A 22186-nucleotide genomic window follows, 5' to 3' on the forward strand; every position below is an offset into this window, starting at 1 on the left:
ACATATAAATCCATGACTGGTCTCAAGGCTTCAAAAAGTCTAATCTAAGATTACATTATAGAACACAGTTCCATCAAAGTCAAAAGACACTATATGGCAAATTATTATTCTTGCTTCACTTTATACAAACAACCAGGCCACATACAATAAGACTAAAATTTATTTTGCAAACCAATCAGTCCTACCATGGTTTGCTTTAATAAAAACAGGGACTGGAGATAGAAAAATTACGTTTCACAAACTATGGTACACCTGTTATTAGACTCTGGTCTCGTCCATTGACTTTGAGTTTTTTCTGCAATTTAGACTGACCCTGCTTATTCCTGTGAACCAACCAGTGATCTCTGGTTGCTGCTCAAAAGAAACAAGCAGCATGAGTAACATAAAAATCTGAATTAATATTCTAATTCTGGACACATAATGAAATCAGCTAGCAACCCCATATCACCTTGGTTCCCACAATTCCCCAGTTCATAGAGAGCTGTCTTATTTCGTTTATTTGAGACAATTTTACTGATTTTGCTTTGCAGTTCTAGAATATATTGCTGTGGTACTCTTTGTCTATAATTTAGAAGAAGCTTACTCAATGTTTTCTTAAATACTTATTAATCTTCCAGGTATCATCTTTCATCAGGACTCAGAGTTTTGAATGACCTTCACCATACTAACACTTTCTGACTAAACTCCTCCCAACTCTAAATACAAGAGACCCTAAATATTGTTAGGCAGGAACATCATAGCCCCTGTTCAGCCTGAAGACGCTACAGAAGATAAATTTCTATCCCTCTGCAACCTTTAGGATTAAGGCTCCCCTTATAAATGGGAGGCGGGAAATGTGCCAGAGGCATTCAAACCAGAGTGACTCCATCTTGAATTAGGGCTGGGTAAAATGAGGCTGAGACCTATTGTGCTGCATTCCCAGGAGGCTAGACTTTTTAGTTATAGGATATTTACAGTTAAGGGAAGAAGTTAGTAATGTTTACTGAATAGACCCAGGACTTAACAAACCCAGGAAATAATAGACCCAGGAAATGTCCTGATGCCCCAATATCTTATGAACAAAAGCATTCTTAGTTTAAGAATAAGTTTTGCAGTCAGGCACGGTGGCTCATGCCTGTAATCCTAACACTTTGGGAGATCAAGGCAGGTGGATCACCTGAGGTCAGGAGTTTGAGACTAGCCTGGTCAACATGGTGAAACTCTGTTTCTACTAAAAATATAAAAATTAGCCAGGTGTAATAATGCACATGCCTGTAGTCCCAGCTGCTCAGGAGGCTGAGGCAGGAAAATTGCTTCAACCTAGGAGGCAGAGGTTGCAGTGAGCTGAGTTCATGCCATTGCACTCTAGCCTGGGCAACAGAGTGGGACTCCATCTCAAAAAAAAAAAATAATAATAATAATAATAATAATATTTTGCTTTAAAGATAATATAGATTCTTTCCAAAGTAGTTACACAAAGATTAACAATACTTTGTCACAAACCCTTGTAGTAAAGTACATCTCCCCATGACTTTTTCCTTTGTTATACAGAAATAAGCACTGTACCTAAGGCAGACGTGTTTCTCCTCTTGCTTTTGAGAATGCCCTAGTCTCTCTATGGAATAGCCACCCTTTAATTCCTTTACGTTCTTAAAGTACTTGTTTTCACTTTATTCTGTGGACTCACCTCGAATTCGTTCTTGCACAAGATCCAAGAACCCTCTCTTGAGGTCTGGTTTGGGACCCCTTTCTGGTAACAGATCCACTGGTGTAATCAGAATGAATGGGATGCCAAAAAGGCAGAGGAAAACTGTCAGGATGAAATTAAGCCACTGCAGTAATGGACTATAACAAGGGAATAAACATTTTACCGTTTAACACTAAAAACAGCATAAACTAATAGGTATTAACATAAGTAAGGGGAAAGATCTATGTCAATCTTTGAAATTGTTAAAACATTGTAGTGACAAAAAATTTTTAAGGTTCGTTTGTTTATCCACGTTCGTTGTTTTGTTGTTGTTGTCATGTTGCTGTTACTATATTTTTGCCTGACCTATAGCGTCACGCTAAACACTTTAGACAGAAGTGTTTAAAACAGAAAGCTCTGCAAAATCACCTGATTGGGCTCTGAGGGGCACTGCTGAGGTACCATCATCTCCCCATAAGGGCAATTCCAACGTTTAAGGTTATTTGCTAAAGGAATGCACTGGCAACGAAGTGGCAGTTTCACATTTGATACATACATTTTGTGATGACAACATCTGAGGGTAACTCCCCAAAGTGGGCCACAATAATTTTTGGCTAAATCAAGCCCAGCTCTCTCTAATGCATAGACTGAGATCTTGAGTAAATCACTTGGGTAAATCACTTAAACTTTCTGGGTCATGGCTTTTTTATCTGAGAAATTAAGATTCTGGGCTTGATAGCCAAAGACCTTCCAGCTTCAACATTATAGGTTGATCATTATATATATCATATATAATTAAGAGCAACCTTTCCACATGTATTGGGGTGTTAGCAGGAATTCAAGTGACAACGGAGGGCATTTCCACCCTAAGAAAGCAAAGCTCTAGTAACACTCTTATGTTCTCACTCCTCAATGTTTATTAAGCCCGGCTAAGTGTTCTTCTTAGGATCAGCCACTTAGTAAGCAGCTTAGCAATCTTACTTAGTAATTCACAGGGGGGGACAGGCATGTATGCAAAATATAGGAGTTCCAAGGCAGTAAGATAAGTACCAATGATACAGAGTCCTACTAGCACCTCAGTATTCACTTACCCAGTAGCATACATGACTTACTGCTAAAAAAAAAAAAAAAAAAGTCCTATTTTTATAGCTCCATCAAAAAAACATAGACTTCAGCCAGGCACAGTGGCTCAGGCCTCTAATCCTATCACTTTGGAAGGGTGAGGCAAGAGGATCACTTGAGCCCAGCAGTTCAAGAACAACTTGGACAACATGGTGAGACCCTATTTCTACAAAAAGAAAAAAAAAAAAAGCAGGAACCACCTCTATGCACATGGTAATAACACCTTACATTGTATAGCATTTTAGCATTTTATTTTTACCAAGGGTTTAGATATATATGTTATTAAATATAATTTTTTATTTGGATGAGTAAAAGTATATATTAATAGTACTTTATAATTTAGAAACTACTTTCATCATTTAGATAAGGTAGCCATTAGTATTCCCTGAATGTAATTAAATAATTATAGCTCTATCAGGGCTGTTTGTATCTACTAATCTACCAAATAAGAATTTCAGAAAAGACAAAGAATAAGGTAAGATTTTCTTTCTCTGGTTGCAGAACTCTGTGAATTTAACTAACATCATTGAATGCTACACCTACAATGGCTGCATTTTATGGTGTATAAGTTATACTTCCATAAAGCCCTAACAAAATAAAATAAAAAGAACAGAACAGAAGATGAGAACATTAGTGAATTGAAACATATGTCATTAGAAAATTTCCAAACTAAAGAGGAAAAAATACAATGGAAAATAGGAAAAAGAGTTTAGGAGTCAAATAGAACAGGGTGAAAGATCTAAAGGATATAAAATTGTACTTCTAGGAGGGGAGGAAAGTGATCAGACCAGAAGAAATACTATTTGATGAGAAAGCTGCTAAGAATATTCTAAAACTGGCCAGGGGTGGTGGCTCACACCTGTAATCCCAGCACTCTGGTAGGCTGAGGCAGGTGGATTGGTTGAGGTCAGGAGTTTGAGATCAGCCTGGCCAAAATGGTAAAATCTTATCTCTACTGAAAATAAAAAAAATCAGCCAGGTGTGGTGGCACGTGTAGTCAGTCCCAGCTACTCAGAAGGCTGAGGCAGGAGGATCACCTGAGCCCAGGAGGCAGAGGTTGCAGTGAGCTGAGATCACACCACTTCACTCCAGCCTGGGCCACAGAGCAAGATTTTGTCTCAAAAAAAAAATTTTGTAATTAAAGAATATTCTAAAACTGATTCAAGAACCTCTATGATCCTCAAGCAAGATAAATAGTAAAGAAAAAGTGCCTCAGCACATCATAATAGAACTCCTCAATACCAAAGACAAAGAAAAAAATTTTAACACACAGAGGAAAAAGGCACGTCACCTCTAAAGGACCAAAGTGAGACTGACAGCCGATTTCTCAACAAAAATAATGGAAAACAGAGGACAATGAAATTACATCTTTAAAGTGCTGAAAGAAACTGTCAATCTAGAATTCCACATGCAGCAAAAATATGCTTCAAAAATTAAGACAAAATACTTTCAAACAGGTAAAAATAGAAATACTAAAGGGAGTTCTTCCAGCAAAAAGAAAATAATCCCAAAGGGAAACACAGACTTACATGAAGGAATGAAAATAAATGATACATATAGATAAATACTGTATAAAACAGCAATAATAATGTATCAGGTTATTTTATTCATGTGTGGAATTAAAACGATACAACCATTCCAAAAAGAGCAAGGGATTTATAGAGTCAAAGTATTCTAATAACACTACATCATCAAGGAAGGATTAAAATACTAATTTAAAGTATATTCATAAGTGAAAACAGATGCTATAATCTCTAGGATAACAGCCAAAAGAGTAAAACACAATGTATAACTATCAAGAAAAGAGAGAAGAAAACTGAATTAAAATTGCTTTATTAATTTTTTTAAAAGCAAGAAAGAAGAAAAGAAGAACAAAGAACAGATAGGACAGTTAGAAAACAACTAGCACAATGGGAAGTTTAAACCCAATTACATTATCAAGTACTTTACATGTAAATGAACTATTAGCTGCTCCAAAGATTGTCAGGTGAGATAAGTAAACAAAAGCCAGCTATATGTGGCTTATAAAACAAACAACTAAAAATAGAGTAAGGAAATTTAAAGTATATAAAAAGATATACCATGGAAACACTAACCAACTAACAAAGGAGAGTTGGTATATACTACTATAAGACCTGTAAACAGTAAGTCAAGAACCATTATGAGAGGTACAGAGAGGAAAGGGGTACAATACACCAAGGAATTAAAACAATTATAGGTTTGTATGTATTTAATAACATATCCTCAAAATACATATTTAATAACTGACAGAATGAAAAGTAGGAAAATTCATCATCACAGTAAGAGATTTTGCTTATCCATTCCAATAACTGACAGAATAAGCAGACTGAAAAACTGTAGATAGAAACTTTGATCAACACAATTAATGAATTTGACCCAATCTATGTGCACCAAATTCTGCAACTACAACTACAAAATATATTGTGTAGTCTATTCAAGTGCATGTCTATCACTCAGCAAAAATGATCATATCCAGGCCATAAGAATAGTCTCAAAAATATCAAAAGACTAAAATGTTAATAGCATATTCTTTGACAATAGCTGAATTAAGCTAGAAATCAACAAGATTTTTAGAATATCCTAAACCATTGGAAATTAAGCAATAACTGTCTAATAACTTGTGGTCAAAGAAAAAAACACATGGCTATTTTTAAATATTTTGAGCAGAAAAAATGTGACAGAATTTAAGAGGATACTATTAAAGCTATGCTTAAGGAAAATGCAGAGCTTTGAATGCATATGTTAGAAAAGTTGAAAATCAATAATCTAAGTATCATTTTCACAAAGTTAGAAAAAACAGAAAACCCAAAGCCAAAAATATTAGGAAAGTACTAATTATGAACAGAAATTAATAAATTAGAAAATAAGCATACAATAGCAAAAAAAAAAAAGTCAAAATAAGTTCACTTATAAAATAATAAATTTGATAAACCCCAGGCAAGGGGGGAAGAAAGGCACAGATTGTAAATATCAAGAATGCAAAGGGAGGCACTATTCAGATACTTACACCAATGTCTCTCCTAAACAGACAAATTCTTAACAAAATATCACCAAACTGAGTCCAACAAAACACTAAAATAATAGCACATCAGTTGGATTTTTGATAGAAACGCAAAACTGTTCTAACATTTTTTAAAATGTGATTACCATATTGACAAAATAAAGGAGAAAAAAATCATATGATCATCTCAATAAATGCAGAAAATAATTTGCTAAAACTCAACACATGTTCATGATTAAAATAACCATTAATTAGAAATGAGAATTTTCTTAATCGATAAAAAGGTTTCAACACTTCTAAGCAAGAGCCATATTTTAAATATTGAATGCTTTCCCCCTGAAGTTGGGAATAAGACAAAGTACACGCTATCACCATTTCTATTCAGAATTATAATTGAGGTCCTAGATAGAGCAATGAGGCAATAAAAAAAGTGAAAGAGATAAGAATCAGACAAGAAAGAAACAAAGCTCTTTATCCATCACATACAGTGATTACGCACATAGAAAATCCAAATCATTCTACAAATAAGTTATTAAGATTAAGAAGTGAATACAGCAAAATCCCTGGAATCAAGGTCAAGATACAAAAATGTATTTATATACACAAAAAACAAAAAATTACAAGGTGAAATTTTAAAAGATGGCATTTGCAATAACAATAAAAAGAACAAATCTAATGAAAGAAGTACAAGAATACTACAGAGAGAACTTCCAAACATTACTTAGAGAAATTAAAGACAACAAATGGAGAGCTATATTGTGTTCATTGATTAGAAGACTCAATATTATAAAAATGTCAACTCTCCCAAATTGATCTACAGAGTCAATGCAATTCTGATAAAAATCTATCAGGTTGTTTGTGGAAACTGACAGGATGATCCTAAAATCGTATGTAAATGCCAAACACTAAAAATGGGCTAAAAGAAAATCAAGACAAAAAAACAAAACTGAAGAACTTATACTACCTGGTATCAGGATTACATCAATGTAAGACCCTTTTTTGTTTTTGTTTTTGTTTTTTTGAGATGGAGTCTCGCTCTTGTTGCCCAGGCTGGAGTGCAGTGATGCAATCTTGGCTCACTATAACCTCTGCCTTCTGGGTTCAAGCAATTCACATGCCTCAGCCACCCAAGTAGCTGGGATTACAGGTGTGAACCACCACGCCTGGCTAATTTTTGTATTTTTAGTAGAGATGGGGTTTCGCCATGTTGGCCAGGCTGGTCTCAAACTCCTGACCTCAAGTGATCCACCCACCTTGGCCTCCCAAAGTGCTGGGATTATGTAAGACACTTTATTAGACAAATATATCATAAGGACAAAATACAGAATCCAGACAGAGATTCATAAGCATATGATTACCTATTTTTATGAAAAGGATGCCACTGCAATTTAATGGAGGAGGGATAATCTTTTCAATAAATAATGCTGGGTCAACAAGATATTTACATAGATAAAAATCATTTTGATCCTTACCTCACACCATACACAAAAATCAATTCAAAGGAGTTATAAATCTAAATGTGAAAAGTAAAACAATAAAACTTCTTGGTAGCATAGGAGAATATCTTCATGATCTTGGAGCAGGCAAAAAATTCTTAAAGAAGACACAAAAAGCACTAACACTAAAAGAAGATATATAAATGAGTTCATTAAAATTAAACACTTCTGATTGAAAAATTGTAAGAGTTAAAAGCAAGCTATAGTGTGGAAGAATTCCACAACAAATATATCGCACAAAGGACTTCTATCTAGAAAATATAAAGAACTCCATAAAACTCAGTAAGAAAAAGATAATCTTTTTTAATGGACAAAAATATTTGAACTGGCATTTCATCGAAGAGGCTATCCAAATGGCTAACAAAACATGAAAAAATGCTCAACATCACTTATTAGGAAAGTACAAATAAAAACTACAATGAGATATCATTTTTCATCTGCCACTATGACTGGCAATACAACTATGAGCAAGAATGAGAAACAACTAGAACTTTCATACACTGATGTTGAGAATGTCACTGATATAACCACCTGGAGAACTGTGTGGCAAATGCTTGATAGCAATATCACAGCTAAATCATACATATAACCCATGACCTTTCTACTTCTACAGAGATGCACAACAGAAATGCTCACATACACATGTATAAGAATGTTTATAGCAGCACTATTTGTAATAGCTGAAAACAGGAACATCCCAAATGTCTATGAACAGTACAATTTTAAAAAGTGTGCTACAGGCAACAATGAAATACTACACCAAAATGAGAGACAAAAAACAAACTATTACTACATCCAGCAGCAAGGATGAATATCCCAAATAGTTGGTGAAAGCTATCAAACACACACACATAAAGTACACACTGCCTGATTCCATTTGTATAAAGTTCTAAAATGGGCAAAAATAATCAACAGTGTTAGAATTCAGACTATGGGTCGCCTTTGGGGGCAGGTAATAACTGAAAAAAAGGCAAAGGAAGGATTTGGGGGTAATAGTAATCTTCTACTTTTTGATGTGAGTAGTAGTTACACAGGGGACTCACTTGAAAATGCATGAAAGCTGTATATCCTTATGATTCGTGCACTTTCCTATACGTATGTTAACCTTCAATAACAAGTGTATCTAAAAATAAAAGTAATGCTTCCTGTGTCTATACAGGATACATACAACACAAAACAGGTAATGTGATTGTGAAAAGTCTACATGTAACACCACGAGAAATTTTCTAAAACTCAAATCTGATCATTTACTCCCCTGCTTAAAATATTTTACCATCTACCTTATCTGGCCTCTGTCTACCTCACCAGCCACATCTCTTACTCCTTTCTCCTCCTCGACCTCACTCCATCCCCGCCCCCGCCATTCTTTTTACTCTCCAAAAGAAGCCACATTATCTCAAATGGACTCTAAGCTTTTACGATGCCCAGTTCCCTCTTTTTTTTTTTTTTTTGAGGCGGAGTCTTGCTCCGTCGCCCAGGCTGGAGTGCAGTGGCCGGATCTCAGCTCACTGCAAGCTCCGCCTCCCGGGTTCCCGCCATTCTCCTGCCTCAGCCTCCCAAGTAGCTGGGACTACAGGCGCCCGCCACCTCACCCGGCTAGTTTTTTGTATTTTTAGACGAGATCGGGCGCGTTCAGGGTGGTATGGCCGTAGACGTTTTTTGTATTTTTAGTAGAGACGGGGTTTCACTGTGTTCGCCAGGATGGTCTCGATCTCCTGACCTTGTGATCCGCCGGTCTCGGCCTCCCAAAGTGCTGGGATTACAGGCTTGAGCCACCGCACCCGGCCCCAGTTCCTTCTTTATAGCTCTTTTACCCACCCTCACCACCCCAAACTTTCCCATATTTGCCTGCTTTCCTGGGTCATCCTTCATCCAGTATAGATATCAATTATTCCCAAATCCCAAATCTTGCTTGGATGCCTCTCCTACAGATCCCACAGGCATCATATATATGCCCTATCATGATACACACTTGTGTAACGACCAGACACTTACCTGTAATTTCTTCTGTTCGCATCAGCAGGGTAGGGCTATACTTGATTTGTTCATCTTTGAGTCATTAGTGCCTAGCACAGTGTTACTTAAGAAATTTCCTACTCTACAATGTGAGATTTTTAAAGAGCTGTCTAAATTTTCCCCTTTTAAAACTGTCTGTGAAAGAAAAATTTATATTTATAGACCAACCATGACCATTTAAATTTACTGCAGATCAAAGAATAACTGAATCTCAATAGAGATATTATCCTGAGTTCTAAAATGCTTTAAACTTCTCCTAATTATGTGTCCAGTTGTTTACATAAAGCTGTTTAAGGATTTCTAACTCTTCCATCATTGTCTATAAAGACAGGGAAAAGGAAAACATTAAATTTTTCATTATGCTAGTTCCTTACTGATATGGTTTGGCTCTGTGTCCCCACCCAAATCTCATGTTGAATTTTAATTCCCAAAGTTGCAGGTGGGGCCTGGTGGTAGGTGATTAGATAAAGGGGCGGTTTCTAATGGTTTAGCACCATACCCATAGTGCTGTCTCGTGACAGAGTTCTCAGGAGATCTGGTTCTTTGAAAGTGTGTGGCACCTCTCCCATCTCTCTTCCTCCTTCCTGCTCTGGCCATGTAAAATGTGCCTCCTTTCCCTTCGCCTTGTGCCATGATTGTTAAGTTTCCTGAGGCTTCCCCAGCCGTGCTTTCTGCACAGCCTGCAGAACTGTGAGTCAATTAAATCTCTTTTCTTCATAAATTACCCACTCGCAAGTAGTTCCTTATAACAATGTGAGAATGAACTAATACACTCACCCACCAAAACTGTATCAACAGCATAGGGCATTTCTAGTACCCCAGTATGATAAGTGATGTCTATCTCAAGTGAATCATAGCAAGATGTCTTATTTTTAAACATCTTTTGTATATATTCAATGTAAGATACATTGCTGAGTAAATTTTCTATCCATACATTATCATGATTAAGAGATCATAACAATTTCAACAGTTTCAGTGACATCATATGGTTATAACTAATGTGCTATCTTTTTGGATCATCAAATGTTCTGATTTCCTGTGAAAATATCTTCTACTTGTTAATATGTGGTTTGTAAGACATTTCACTGTCCGAATCAGAGTGAAAGACTTCCAACTCTAATCTGAATATCTGAATAAAGGCCTTGATATTCTGACTTTAGGAATACTTTCCTGCTAGCTACAGTAATTTATTTGGTCATGATACATACACATATCTTCTATGTGTGAAATATGGAAAATGCTGAATTGACAGTTAAGTCAACATACAGGGACTACATCTGGGAATACTACACTGGGATTACAACTTTAGGCAAAAAAAAAAAAAAAAAAAGACATTGTTTCTGCCCTGTTGGAGCTTACAGTCTACTGAGGATGGTATCAATCTATCACATAAATAAATGTAAAATTAAAATTGTGGTAAATACACCATCTCTCACCTGGACTATTGAAACTGGCTCCTAACAAGTCTCCCTGGTACCAATCTTGCCCCCTTACATCTTCCATGTAGATTTGTTCTCTACATGGAATAATATTTCTAAAATGTTAACCAAATTACTCCCATCTTTACCAGACCACCTCTACAAAAAGTCCTCCAATGGCTTCCTATTCCACATAGAATAAAACTCAAGTCCTTACCACGAATAACAAAGCTGGAGCAATCTGGCCACCCCTTTTCTTTCTAACCTCATTTCATATGACTCTCCTGCCTTCTCTCTCTGCCTCAGGGCCTTTGCATTGATTCTGTCTGAAATGCTGTGCTCTTGAGCAAATCTTCTCTTGTCACTCAAATCCCTATTTAAATGTTACCTTACCGTTTAATCTAAGGTACTCATCCACTCATTTGCATTATTTTAATTATCTCAATTTTATTTATCTCTGCTAATATTCTTGTTTATTTGGATTTTGTTGGTCCAAGATAGAAGAATAACAAACAGACTAGAAAAAAGGAGTGGAGGCCAGGCGCGGTGGCTCAAGCCTGTAATCCCAGCACTTTGGGAGGCCGAGACGGGCGGATCACGAGGTCAGGAGATGGAGACCATCCTGGCTAACACGGTGAAACCTCGTCTCTACTAAAAATACAAAACCTAGCCGGGCGAGGTGGCAGGCGCCTGTAGTCCCAGCTACTCAGGAGGCTGAGGCAGGAGAATGGCGTAAATCCGGGAGGCAGAGCTTGCAGTGAGCTGAGATCCGGCCACTGCACTCCAGCCCGGGCGACAGAGCGAGACTCCGCCTCAAAAAAAGGAAAAAGAAAAAAGAAAAAAGGAGTGGGGCTGCCAGCCAGCATTGAGAGCTCATGCTTGGATCACAGTTCAGTCTTCATAATCCTATCTAAATGGCAAACTACCTATGATGAAACAGAGATGGCATAAGCCTACCCCACTGCACCACCTTTGGAAGTACAACTGTTGTAAACAAATCAAAAAAACATTGTTGGAGAAGTCACTCAGAAAAACAGGCAAAAGTGTAGAATATTTGGATCTAATGAAATCACATTAAAATGCCTTTCAAACCAAGAGATGTCATTAAAACGACTGACATAACTGTGAGCAAGGGAAATGAAGAATCCAACAGAATGAAAGAAGATATCTCAAACGGTGGTGGGCAAAGCGTAAAGCTGATATAGACAGATAGGCTTGGCCCTCCTGTATAGTCATCATAACAACAAGGGACTCCATAACAATAAGAGACAGGGTGAGGAGTGACTCTGAATCAAGTCTAGGACTACACTATTCAACATGGCAGCCACTCGTCACGTTTGGCTATTGAGCACTTGAAATGTGGCTGGTGCAACTAAGAAGCTGAAATCTACATCGTATTTAATTTCAATTAATTTAAATTTAGAAACTGAACCAATGAAAAATATTTTTCCTGCAAATACAACATTACTCTTTTGGTAAGACCACATTTCTTTTCTTTCTTTCTTTTTTTCTTTTTTTTTCCTTTTTTTTGAGACGGAGTCTCCTCCTGTTGCCCAGGCTGGAGTGCAGTGGTGCAATCTTGGCTCACTGCAACCTCCGCCTCCCAGATTCAAGCGATTCTCCTGCCTCGGTTTCCTGAGTAGCTGGGACTACAGGCACGCACCACCAGGTCTAGCTAATTTTTGTATTTTTAGTGGAGACGGGGTTTCACCATGTTGGCCAGGCTGGTCTCAAACTCCCAACCTCAGGTGATCTGTCCACCTCAGCCTTCCGAAGTGCTAGGATTACAGGAGTGAGCCACCATGCCCGGCCTCACTTTAACTGCTGAAAATTTACCATCCAAATTGAGATGTTTTCTAAGTATAAAATGCACACCAGATTCCAAATAGTTTGTGCAAAATGAAAATGTTTAATATCTCATTAATAATTTTTTTATTGATTACATGTTGAAATTATGGCAATTTTTATATATTAGGTTAAATAAAATCTACTACTAAAAATAATTACTTTTTACTTTTCCTTTTTCTTTTAAGGGGCAGAGTCTCGCTCCATACTGGAGTGCAGTGGAATAATCATGGCTCATGGAAACCTGAACTCCTGAGCTCAAGCAATCCTCCTGCCTCATCCTACCTCGGCCTTTGGAGCAGCTGGGACTACACATGCGTACCACCGTGCCCAGCTAATTTTAGCACTTTTTGTAGAGGTGGGATCTCACTATGTTGCCCAAGCTGGTCTTGAACTCCTGGCCTCAAGTGATCTTCCTGCTTCCTCCAGGTGTGAGTCACGCACCTGGCCAAATCTTACTGTTCAATATCACTACCCATAACTTAGAAGTACATATTGGACAGCACTGGTCTAAGGATTAAAAAACCAACACTATCTGAAAAGAAGGGTTTGGAGTCTCCTATTGTTATGATGACTACACAGGAGAGCCAAGCCTGTCCACCTATGTCATAGGAAGAATTCTCCAGAATGTGTGCCATCCAGTTGCAGCATTCAAGCCTTAAATGTGTGATCAATAAGCAACCATATTTTAATTAAAAAATGGTCAGACAGCAATTTCAAATCAATATGGGATGGTAAGATAACTAAAGTTCACCTAGAATGGCATCTTCAGTTTATCTGAGATTATAAACTTCCTTCTAGTGGGTAACTAACTCCCATCTAGAGAAGGTTTAGAATTAAATATAAAGATGAGGAAAATCAGACTTGTATTATTACTTTTTAGAAAAGTTTAGAAATATGTCTTATATTAATTGGAACAGCCTGTGCACAATTTAAAAGAATCTGACATCAAACTGACAGATGAGCCTTGTGATTCTAGTTCAAAATGTGTAATAGATTTTAGACGATTTATTTTGATTGAAATGTTTAGGAGTATTTGACTATGTCTATACAATATTAATTTTGTAAGTGACAAAATATTCAAAGGAACTTCACCTAAGTATTTGGTAAGGTTTTACTTACTTGAGTCATAAATTTGCCCAATAAGCATATGATTTATCTAAACAGAACAATCAATAATTAAAGTAACATGTGCAATTTAAAATATTTAAGGTTTGAAATTTAACTAAGTTCATAAATGAGGCTGATAATTTAAGAAATCCAATCTATTCAATTTGAATTAAAGTTTAGTCAAAGAAAAAGTGACGATGATTGCTCATATTTACCAGATATATAAACAGAGTATTAAGATATGCAAGTTGAACTTAGAGGCCTAAAGAAAATTAGATTTTTGTTTCTACCTGAAATAAATTAAATATTAATTTTCCTTTCTCCACACAAAACTTACCTTTAATAACTAATACTTAAGTACATTAGAAATGTTAATTCATTTAATCCTCACAATCACCAAGCGAAGTAATATTATTGTCTCTGCTTTAAAGGTAATTGTCTTAGTCTGTTCAGATTGCTATCATAAAATACCATATGCTGAATGGCTTATAAACAACAGAAATTTCTTTATTACTGTTCTGGGAACTGGAAAGTCCAGGATTAAGGTGCTGGCAGATTAAGTATCTGATAAAAGACCACTTATTGGTTTACAGATGGTGCCTTCTCACTATGTTCTCACATGGCAGAAGGGGCCAATGACCTCTCTGGGGTCTCTTTTATAAGGGCACTAATACTATTTGTGAGGGCTCCACCCTCATGGCCTAATCACCTCCCAAAGGCCCTACCTCCTAATATGATCACCTTGTGGGTTAGAATTTCAACATACGAATTTGGAGGGGACATAAGAATGCTGTCCATTGCAGTAATGAAATGAAGGCACAGAGAGATTAAGCAGCTACCTCAAGATCATATTACTAAAAGGTGGCAGAGCCAGTATTCAAATCCAGGCTGTCTGGCTTCTCATATTGGCATTGAACATTTAAAAAAAAAAAAGTCATAGTGATCTAAATAATTAGATGATCATAAAAGTGGTTTTATTCCATACTATTAAGATTCTAAATCCCTTACTCCTTTTTTCCCCCCAGGAGTTATCAAGAAAAGTATGCACCAGGAATTCCAGGAAAACCCCATGCCGTGCAGGGGAATGACCCAAATGAAAACATCTTCCCAAACTTCTAACTTCATCCCTTATACCACACTCCAGACCTTCAGCATCCTAAAACAAGGAAATCTCCCACTGTAACAAAGAGCACGTTGCTCTGACCCTCAGAGAATTTAGCCTGCGGTGTATGACATTTATTGAGTTACTTTTCATTTCATTTCATCCTATACCACTCAGGTAGCACTTGTCCTTATTCATTTCCAATCCAGAACACAGTATAAAACAAAACACAAATTCAGGAGACAGAAAATAACTCCATTTAATTTTTTTGGGTTTTTTTTCCAAAATTAGGCTTGAGGATAGGGGCTCTCTCCCTCCTTCTACTCCAAAAGCCCATCTGAGGTCTGCAGCAATAATTGTAAACAACGATGTCTTTTTCTTGGCTACCTCCAGAGAACTACCTCCTCCTTCTCAGCCATCCATACCTGCCACTCTGAATTTGCTCTACCAGGCAGTCCTCAACTGCCACTCTTTCAAAGTAACATAATTCAAAAAGCATCTTCACTGCAGCAGGAAGGCATTCTTTGTCTGCTGGTAATTAACAAAGCAATCATAGTCAAATTCAGATTGTGGTTTATCCACACAAATCATGTTTTTAAATCTACCAACTCTGTACAATCTTGGATAAGCTGTTTATTAGCCTTTTATAGATGAGGAAACAAGAATTATGGTGATGATCAAAAGAGACAGCTTATGTGGAATACTTAATAGCGTACCTGGCACCAAGTAAATGCTTAATAAATAGTAGTTATTATAATATTTACTATTAAATGAATCTACAGAACTATGTTTACTCACTTGCTTTTATGAACAGCTGTCTCTTATTTAGTACTACTTTTCACATAGCTTAAATAAGGCTCCTGAAATTAAAATGCTTACTCATTCTTCTATGGAGACAGTAAGAACATGTGTTATTTCAGAGGAGGGACATGCAGAGTTCCACTGGGAAAGAGTGAGAAGGCAGTATCACTTAGTCCTTAGCACATGTTAAGAGGTAGCCTAGGGAAGAGCAGGTGAGCCCAGATTGAGGATAACCCCGTGAGGCAATGCAAATGGATCAACATTTCCAAGATAGATTTACATGTAGATAGCACAGCCAATACCACAGAAAATATGTAGTCACCCCTCAATATCTGCAGGGGGGTGGGCTTCAGGACCCCCAAGGATACCAAAATCTGAGGATGCTCAAGTCCCTGGTATAACATGGCATAGTATTTGCATGTAACCTATGTACATCCTGCCATGTACTTTAAATCATCTGTAGATCACTTATAACACCTAATACAATGTAAATATCATGTAAATAGTTCCTAGACTGGGTTTCTTATTTGTATTATTTTTTATCATTGTATTGTTGTTTTTTTCCAAATATTTCCAATCCATAATTGATAGAATCTGCAGATATGCAAGGCTGACCATATTCTTTAAATATATGAATACAAATAATAAATTAAAGAACAACCACCTTTGGAAAACATCTTTTTCATAAATTATTCTAGTTTCTATGTACAGAAAAAAATACTGGTACATGTCACAAAGTGCTATGAAGAAATGCTTCTTGTTTTATGACTTTAGGTTTTGTTTATTTTTAGCAAAAAGAGAAAATAAGATGGGGGAGGAAAGCCCAAGCATAATAATTACTGTCATTATTTCTACACTTAGTAGATATCAGTAAATAGAAAATAAAGCTTGCTGCATTCCTTGACATAAAGCCAGGATTCTGGTATATTTTGTGTACCTTTGGGTTAACATAACAGAAAGAGATCATATCAGTTTCCTCATTCATAAAATAGGGATAATAGTACCTACTTCAAAGGGTTGTTGTGAGGATTAAATGAGTTGATATTTCTGAAGTACTTGGAAAAGTGGCCCATAGGGAAGAATTCATAAGGGTTTGATTGACAGAGAAGAGCTGGAAGTCAAAATTACTGCAATCAGACTAAACAAGGTCTCAGGAAACCAATATACAGGAAGAAAAAAAGGCCAGAGAAGACCACACAGAAACCTTTTATTGTAGATTTAAAATTCAAGAGTTTGAGTAAACAACAATTCTTCAGTATAACTATGCCTGACACATCACATGGTGATCAACTTATGTAAAACACCATGTCTGCCTTGAATGACCATAGCTATAGAAGAGGGAAGATGGTTCACAATAGACTGCTCGGAAACACAACTTCTCACTCAAATACATCAAATATGTTAGCCAAACACACAGTTTTATTTTATAGTTCCATTGCCATCTTCATTGTCTAAATCATGTACCTGACCAATTAGATAACATTATTCATGTGGAAACATTTTATTATTGGGCCTTAATTTGTGGTTTACAATATTTAAAGTGCACTTAAATCACAATTTGAGAGAGTCATGTTTTAGTTAATTGGGAGGAAAAACGGAGGCAAGTGACCAGGACCAGCACCAGCATCTCTTCTGTAGGACTGGCCAGCCTTTGGAAATGGTCACTAGGTAAAGACCTCAGGTAATTTGCTTTAGAGTCTGGACCATAAAGTGTTAAAGAGATTATTAGAGCCGTCACTGTCTCCCAGCTCCCAACCTCAGACTCCCTGACCCTGCCCTCCCAACCACCACCACTGCACCCCCACCCCTGCACCACTTTTGGCCACTATACCCGCAGACTCTCAGTATGTACTGATCTCTTTAACACCTTTTAACTCACTGCTGCCTCCACCTCCTAGTTATTTGGTTTTCACTTCAAATGACTATAAGATAAAGAAGCAAAGATCAAGTTCAAAATATGTATGGAAATAAGCAATCACCTAACAGGATCCCAAATTCCACTACCCAACATACAATGTCTATAAATACTCAAAACGCAAAATATAAAGATCATAATGTGTTTTTTTATGCACACTATTTTCTGATCAAATTACAAATTAACCAAATCATCATTAAAATAAGCTCTGGAAATATAAAACGTTTTTTAAAAACATTACAAAATTAACGACTTCTGAAAAAAGGAAGGCTGAAAACAAGACCAAAGGAGAATATTTGGGTATCATACATAAAGAATTACATATAAAATAAATAACCCTAATAGTTGAAAAACAAGTAAGTCCCCAAATATAAGAGGTCAGTTGACTTTCATCAAGCAACACAGAATATATAGAAGGAAACATTTGATAAACATTTGATGGCTGATGTCCAAAACCATACTATATAACTGCTACAAACAATTGGCACATAAGGAAAACAATCGTTTACCTTGAACTATGTTTATATCATTTAAATTATGTACAATACTGTACAAAAGGATATATTTTCCCCAAGCACTTGTGGCTTACCAAACAGCTTAAGACATCTTATCTCCATTTGAACTGAAAACATGAAAAATGAAACACATGCGCACAAAAGTTTTTCAGCTTCTATCAATCACTATTAATTATCCGTGTTACTAAACACCACATCCTATCACCATAACCATGTGTCTCCTGTGCCTTTTCTCAGTACAGTAGTTCTGATCAATAACCACTGTGCACAGCAGGTCAGTTAACAATATCTTATATTTATAGCATTTTGTCTTGAGGTCTCAGGGTCACATTATTCTCCCCAGCCACAAATCTAAACCTGTTTTGGTAATGAAGAAATCATTTAAAAACTACCATCCTTCACAAATGCGCTTTTATAAATGCTACGACACATTGCACTACATGCTAAATTACCAACCAGTAATCATGTTATCACAGTGCAACTAGAAATTGCAAGAGAATGTTGACCCAGAAACAGCTAATGAAGGCTTCAGTGGTTTTAGGCTGCCCATGCAGGTTTATGTGGTTACAAACAACTGACTTTCAATGGCACAAATATAATGTTAATCCTAACTTACACAGGAACATTTGTGGCTTATTTTTTTTTTTCTTTGGATATGCTTCATAAACTAAATTACAGAATTCTTTCAGGTAGAATACAGCTATGGTGACGATTATCAAGCCATATTTTACAGCTTATATCAAAACTCAGGGCCAGTTTTACTTCATAAAATTAAAACTCGGAAGCTAGAAATGCAGGAAAAGACTCCTAGTCCTGTGAATCAGCAAGAGTGATGACTAGTATTTTACACCTGGGGATATGCAGTGCTGTTGCCTGCTTCCACCAGGTGGCTAAACCATGGACAGAAAGTACACTTTCTGTTTGCATTTTCTAAGGACATATTGCAGATATCATAGTATTTTTTTGTTTCATTATCCAGTTATGCACATACCTCAGAACACTAGTAACACATATAATCATGCCAGATTATTGTTTTCCACTGCACTGACACAAGCTTGATTTCATGCTTCAGAGCTCTTATAACTACAACCAAGCAGCGCATGCAATACATGATTGTTGATTTCTGTATACTGACTTTATATTTTGGCAGAAAATGATGCAGCTTTGAAGAAGCCAAACTATATTGAATGTTGTGCTTGCGTGAGCTAGCAGGAAAGGCAAAGCACCAGTTCTTACTCTGCTAAATTCACCATGGATATTTCCATTCTTCGTCATTCAGATTAAGGGCCACAACATAAATGTTGAGGCTAGAACTCACAGTGTGGGTTTCATCTGGCTGAAAGCATGGACCAAGTCCTTTAACTTGAATGCTCATTTTGCTAACAAAGATCTGAATAAAGCTGTTCTCTTGGTCCCTTAGGAAAAACACACACACACAAATAATTTATTTTTAGTACAAAACACAAAGCTACATTCTCTGTCTATATAATGTGCCTAGGCTTCAATATCCTGTTTGCTGTTCACGCTTAAGTGAGAAAATACTTATTTTTCTCTTCTGTTTATCTTCTCAAAACAGATCTACTTCGTTTTAATCAATGTACCACTTCATTACCGTCATGAAAGAGTATTTAGCAGAGCATCTGTGAATCTTCCACAGGTAAAATTCAGTTTAAAAACAAGCCCAATTGTGAAATAACCTGCAAACTGTTATTGCAACTTCAATCCTTTAGTTTCCAATACAATCGTCTAATGAAGTGACATTACTTAAAGTTGCTGGCAAATATGAACAGACTGAGAAACCTATTAATCAGCAGGCTAACAGGTGTTGAAATCCCAAAAGAGGCAAGAGGAATATTAGATAGCTGTAATATCAAATAGCTGTAATACCCAGAATTCCAATCAACTTAACTGCAATTCAAAATGATCAGTGGTACTGTTTGTTTTAATTACTTTCTAGCAAAAATATAACTTCTTGCATTCCATATAGAGTTCTTTAACTGACCTATTCCAACTTATACATTATTTTACTAAGTTGGATATACAATTTTATGTATATGTTAATTAATTTTCCAGTTACCAATATGACATCTCATATTATTTAAATATGATTTAAAACAGATCTTATTAACATATATACAATTTCCTTCTGAATTGATCAACTGTATCTCTGAAAATGTATGTTTTCTTTCATATTACTACATGTAAGATGATGTCTAAGTACCAAAAACGTAAGTCTTCACAGTCACAATTTAAATCTGTGCTTCGCATCTGCAACAAACTAATTATCACGAAATGACTGCAAGGCTTGGGGCCACTGAGAAAGGGCAGGGGTACCTTTAACATATGCAGTTCTCCAATGGCAACCGCATCATGGTCCTTATCATCACACTCATAAACACCGAGGCAAATACCGCCCAGCTACCTGCCTCCAGAGGTGTTTTGGATTGCCTCCCTACACACAAAAAAACACAAGCCACTTTCCAGTTCCTTACAGCATGAACACAATACCTTCCAGAAACAAAAGCAATGACCTCGGTGCCAAGTATCTCCTCGACAAAGTATCGGTACTGCTCTACACTCTGGTCTTGCCAGCCGGGGAAACCCGGGCTACCCTTACCATCTAGTTATAGGTGCAACTGCACCGTCCAAAGGAAAAGGTCTTTCGATTCAATATCCAAACGAACTTCAGAAGTCCCCTCAAAATGCTTCAGCCACAGACATAAAAATGGGCTCACTTTTCAGAGATTTGTAAAAATCTTTCGCTTGTCCCTCCATGCCCTCCTCAAAGAGAATACCATGAAACATGAAAATCCAAAGGTAAATATTTTCATACCTTTTTTTTCCCCTAAAAGCCTCGATGGCACGCCAAGAAGGAAAAAACAACAACAACAGAGGGGCAGCTCCCTGAGCAGGTGCAGCCCGCGCGGGCGCTCCAGGACCGCCCTCCGCCGCGCAGCCCCTCAAGTTGGTGCCAGGACGGCGGCCTCCGCGGTGCCCGGAGGGAGACACCGCGCACCGGCCCCCGGCGCCGCTCGGCCTGAAGTTTGCCGCCCCCTCTCCTCGGCGCGCTCAGGCGGCCCGGCGCGGTCCAGGACTGCGGGGCTGGCGGCTGCCCCGGCGTGGGGGAGGCCGCGCCGGCAGCGGCGTCGGGGACGGCCGCCGGCCGTTTCCTCGGTGGGGACGCGCCCCCCGGCTCGGGCGCAGCCGGATGCTGGCACCCCTCCCTCCGCGCGCCGGGCGTGCCCCACCCCACCCGGCGTCCAGCCGACCCCTCCCCGGCCGCGGGCGCGCTCGCCTTACCTGGCCGGCGGCGGCCCAGGGCCCGGGAGTCGCTCCGGCTGCGGCGGCTCCTGGGAGGGGAGGGAGGTTCCCGCGGAGGAGGAGCTCGCGCGAGGCGCTAGCGGGCTGGCGGGCGGGCTGCTTTGTCTCCACTGCGCGAGCCGCCGACCCTGCGTCACCATGGCAACCGCCGGGGCCCCCCCAGCCCTTCCCCTCAGCAGTCCGGGTATTCGGAGGGGACAAGGACCCCCGATGGGCCGCCACCAACACAAACACGCCCCTCTTTCAGTCTCCCTCACAAACCGCCTGTTTCTCCCCAGCGAGAGCGGAAGGCTAAAGCGGAGCGAGCCCAGGGCCAAGTGGTATTCGCATCCTAGTAGGCACTCCTTTGCTTTCCCACACTGGACATTCCAACTGCCGTCGCACCACCGTCCCCCCACACACACCCTCCACCACCACCACCACACCTTTCTCTTGTGGAGCTTCCATTTCCTCAAAATGGAAATTTACTTAAGGAAGGAGAAAGAGCAATGCAAAGTGATAAAGTGTTGAGCAACTGTTACTCGGTGCTCCTGTTGCAACTGCCGCAGCATGCACGGAGCTGCCAAGGGATGCCGTGCCGCCTTCTCCCTCTCCCCCTCCTCCTCCTCCCTCTTTTACCAAGCTTTGCCTCTGCTGGATCTGGTCTCACTCCACGCAAACCGTGTATCTGTCTTGTTGAGGGCTCCCGTAGGAGAGAGGGAAAGGGGGCTTTATCTCTGATGTAAACACAGGATACACTTGTAACCTCACAAGCTGAAACACAACTTTCAGGCTGCAGTATGGATCTCAGCTGGTGCCACACTGCGCAGCTACTGGCCGTGACTGCCCTGCCTAAGC

The 22186-nt window shown here is 38.4% G+C and overlaps 1 protein-coding gene across 4 annotated transcripts in view; it reads right to left on the reverse strand.

The window, feature by feature from the left end:
• Positions 1-21904, reverse strand: part of RNF182 (ring finger protein 182) — a 54267-nt gene extending 32363 nt beyond the window's left edge. The window contains exon 1 of one of the 4 annotated variants that reach the window (XM_010376404.1): positions 21775-21904. The gene's annotated coding sequence lies outside the window, so the exon portion shown is untranslated. Of the gene's footprint in view, positions 1-21328; positions 21485-21774 lie in introns of those variants that run through there. The other 3 variants (XM_010376403.2, XM_010376401.2, XM_030928934.1) reach the window with 3 other exon arrangements.
• Between the last annotated feature and the right edge of the window lie 282 nt (positions 21905-22186).

Source organism: Rhinopithecus roxellana, chromosome 4 (assembly GCF_007565055.1).
Source record: "Rhinopithecus roxellana isolate Shanxi Qingling chromosome 4, ASM756505v1, whole genome shotgun sequence".
NCBI classification, from domain to species: Eukaryota; Metazoa; Chordata; class Mammalia; order Primates; family Cercopithecidae; genus Rhinopithecus; species Rhinopithecus roxellana.